Raw genomic sequence first — 4,254 nt, 5'->3', positions numbered from 1 at the left:
AACTGTGACATTCTGATTGTCTGAACCAACTCAGTGCAAACAGTGCGAGGACTTGGAGACGATGTTTTTACATATATAAAAATAGATTTTTTTAAAAGCAGAGAGGGAGGAAAAACATCCCTTCCCACAACAAATTTATCTTTACAACTTTTAAAATCACTCTCAGCTGACACTTATTAACCTTCCTGCCAGACTCATTATCTCTGTGCAGAAAAAGAAAAAAAAAAACACAGAACTTTGTGCTTCCAAACAAGCTTACTCTGGCACTTAGAGGAAAGTTTTGACAGCAGACAGCAGCTCCAAAATGAGAGTTCTGCCCCCTCCCCACAAAGACCACCAACTCTTCACCATTTCTATACAAAAAGGGAACAGAGTATGGCCTTTGCTTGCAAAGAGTTCTACATAGAAAAATGATAATATATTGGAAGTCTCAGAAGAGGTTTATTACACTTGATCTTAGCCAAAAGGCCGAGAAGCAATAGAAGAGGTTTATTAAAGCTGGCAAGAGCCACATAGGATAATACTGGGGGGAGAAGAGGTTACAGGGACCCTTGCGCCACCATGTCCTGCTCCAGACCTCCACCCCCAGCTCTGGGTTAGGAAGTTCCTGGAGATTTGGGTTGCCAGACCTCCTGGTGGAAGTGGGGATCTCACTGTCAGGCTCAGCCTCCCCACTGCCAATCAGCTGGCCAAAAGGGGGATACTCATCTGATATGCAGCAATGTGCCTATGTCTCTACTCATGTGACCTGGAAGTGATGTCACTTCTGGGATGTTGGGTCAATGCTCTGGTATTTGGGCAAAAACTCTATGGTAGAAGCCACATTTACCAAAGAATTTTTGCCCAGGTACTACAGCACTGTCCCAACATCCAGGACATGATGACATCATTTCCAGGTCAAGTGGAAGTGAAGTAGACACGACACTGTATGTCAGATGGGCCTCCCTGCTGCTACCGGGAAGTCTCCCCTCTCCCCCGCCAGTTGCCAACCCGTCAATGCACTTTCCTCTTTTAGCCTTCCTCTGACCATAAGGACCAGATTACCGCCATCATAGTAAGACTTAAGCATGTTTACATGAAACATTTTGCACTGCCCCCCTTCAGAATTCACATTTACCAGATAGTTCACATCTGAAACCTCATATACAATGCTGAAAGGTCCTTCTGAATCTACTTCCAGCTTGTGCTTTCTCCAAGCCTCCAATACAAGGACAGTCTCCTGACTTAAAGACTCTCTGTGGCTTTGGCATCATACCAGATCTTTTGTTTCTGCAGGGCTCTTTGCACATTGTCTGCTGCAGACAGGTGACTACATCTCTGCTTTTGATGCTCTCTTGTCCCATCCATGCTTCTTTCAGGATGCCCATAGGCAGCTTGAAGGGACTAAAACCGGAACTCTCCTGTGGCACTTCATGATAAGCAAACAGCAGATATTGACATCTCTGATCCCAGTCATTAGGATGTTTCACAATATAGGTCTTCAGCATCTGGTTCAAGATACCATTGAATCTTTCATTTAGACTATTCACTTGCAGGTGGTAAACTGTGGTGGTCAGATGTTTGATTCCACAATAGGCTTCCCAATCCCCAGGTCCCAGCGGGGGATCCCCCGGTTTTACAGGCTTCCTCCCTCCCCCAGCCAGCTGGCCAGCGGGGGAAGCCCCACCTCCACAGCCATTATGCACCTCCATGAACAATTCCCATAGGGAATGATGGGGAATTGATCTGCGGGTATCGGGGACTCTGGGGGGGCTGTTTTTTGAGGTAGAGGTGCCAAATTTTCAGTATAATATGTAGTGCCTCTCCCCAAAATACCCTCCAAGTTTCAAAAGGATTGGACCAGGGGGTCCAATTTTACGAGCCCCAAAAGAAGGTGCCCCTATCTTTCATTATTTTCTATGGAAGGAAGGCATTTTAAAAGGTGTGCTGTCCCTTTAAATGTGATGGCCAGAACTCCAGATGGAGTTCAATTCTGCTTGTCACACCCTTGTTCCTGGCTCCGTCCCAATGTCTCCTGGCTCCACCCCCAAAGTCCCCAGATATTTCTTGAATTGGATTTGGCAACCCTATTCCACAAGCCTGCCACTGTTCCTTCATCACTTGGGACATGAATGAGGTTCCCAAATGTGTGACCATCTCCTGGGGTGAACACCATTAGCAGGTCTTCTGCTACGGTTTTAACTTCTATATCCTCAAAGCTATACCGGGAACTTTGTTGCATAGTCTACTGTGGTCAAAATAGATTTATTCCTCTGCCAGGTTGCTCTGGCAACTGGCTATACAGTGTCCATTCCAATTTTAGAGAACGCTTTAGACATAAGTGGGATTGGTTGTAAGAGTCCGTTTGTCTTGTCTTGTGCCTTGCCTGCTAGTTGACATGCTTCGCAATACTTTCAAAATGCCCTGATGTCTTTTCCCATACTGAGCCAATAGAATCTGGATTGAAACCTATCTCTGGTCTTGTTAATCCCGAGATGTCCTGACATAGGTGTCTCATGGGCCAGCTGTAAAAGTTGCTTTCTGTATCTCCTAGGGATCACTAGCTGTTTGTGCTTCTCCCAGATAGCAGCACATTTTCACATCATAGATACACTATACAGTCTCTGGTTTAGGAACTTGAACAGACAAAGATGTTCAGTTTCACCTCCTGAGTGGTTTCAGCCCTTTGCCACAAACCTTTCAAAGTTTCATCCTGCCTTTGCTCATCAAGAAATTCTGCAGCATGGATTCCATGAAACAAGCTGCCTGTATCTATAATTCTGAGTTCTGTTTGTAAATTTACTGCTAGGTCACAACAACTGGTTTCCATAGCAATCTCCGGAGTTTCAGGACTAGTCTGCTGCACTGAAGCCTGATTCTGAGGCCTACTCCTGAAAGGAGGCCAGGTCATTCTGTAATAAAATTGGAGTGTCCAATTCTCCCCACACTAGCATTATGCATTTGCCCTGAAACCCTTTATATTTCATTTGGAGTTCTGCCGAGTTCACTTCAAACTCTGAGCCACTGAGTCCCTTAATCCAGTATATTCTTCCTGGTATTATTCTTTCTTTACAAACCTAGGCTTTTTAAAGGTGACTTCTGCCTCTGTCAGGGCTTTTTTTGTAGAAAAAGCCCAGCAGGAACTCATTTGCATATTAGGCCACACCCCTGGAACCAAGCTAGCCAGAACTGAGTTCCTGCTCAAAATAAGTCCAGCCTATTACTTCTTCGTTGTCTATATCTACAGATGCCAAATATTCATTGTTTAAATCCTCCTGTACCTTCCAGACTTGTAAGTCTCTAGCAGATCTCTGTGTTTGGGCTTGTGGCACAGGGTCTGGTGGCTGTTCTGTGATGGTTTCTATCCTTTTAACTAAATTGACAGTCTTGACTGAAGTTTGCTGTTTTCCTTTATCTAACTTTGGACAACAGGCTAGGGTTGCCAAGTCCAATTTAAGAAATATCTGGGGACTTTGGGGGTGGAGCCAGGAGACTTTGGGGGTGGAGCCAGGAGACATTAGGGATGGAGCCAAGATCAAGGCTGTAACAAGCATAATTGAACTCCAAAGGGAGTTCTAGCCATCACATTTAAAGGGACAGCACACCTTTTCAATGCCTTCCTTCCATAGGAAATAATGAAGGATAGGGGCACCTTCTTTTGGGGCTCATAGAATTGGACCCCCTGGTCCAATATTTTTGAAACTTGGGGGGTATTTTGGGGGAGAGGCACTAGATGCTATACTGAAAATCTGGTGCCTCTATCTCAAAACACAGCCCCCACAGAGCCCTAGATACCTGTGGATCAATTCTCCATTGTTTTCTATGGGAATAAATCTCCCTAGGGAATAATAGTGTTCCCAGCAGACATTTCCCTCCCCTCCCCCTGCTTTCTGATGACCCTGAAGCGGTGGGAGGGCCTCCAAACTGGGGGATCCCCTGCCCCTACCTGGGGATTGGCAACCCTAACTAGTACAATTTCTTTTTCAATGCGCATATATTTTCAAGGGCATATATTTGCATGCCCTCCAGTATTGTGAAGTATCTGAATTAACTTGACATGGGCAAAGTCAGACTTGACTGCTGCACCCTGTACTCAAAAACATTCAGTTACTTAAGGGTGTGGACTCTGGTAAAGTTTCAAAAGCATGGCACAAAGTGAAGATCAATTTAATACAGCATAAGGCCAGTTCGTAACAGCCTTTTAAACTGCTTTATCTTAAATTATGCACTTAAGATAAAATACCTGTCAGTAAATGCAGTTCAAATTTTCTTCTG

General features: G+C 44.8%; 1 pseudogene; it reads right to left on the bottom strand.

Annotated features, from left to right (window-relative positions):
- Positions 1 to 332: 332 nt before the first annotated feature.
- LOC132567843 (U2 spliceosomal RNA) lies at positions 333 to 480 on the bottom strand (annotated as a pseudogene).
- Between the last annotated feature and the right edge of the window lie 3,774 nt (positions 481 to 4,254).

Source organism: Heteronotia binoei, chromosome 2 (assembly GCF_032191835.1).
Source record: "Heteronotia binoei isolate CCM8104 ecotype False Entrance Well chromosome 2, APGP_CSIRO_Hbin_v1, whole genome shotgun sequence".
NCBI lineage: Eukaryota > Metazoa > Chordata > Lepidosauria > Squamata > Gekkonidae > Heteronotia > Heteronotia binoei.
Note: the sequence above shows the minus strand (reverse complement) of the source record. Positions and strands in the feature narration are given on the sequence as shown.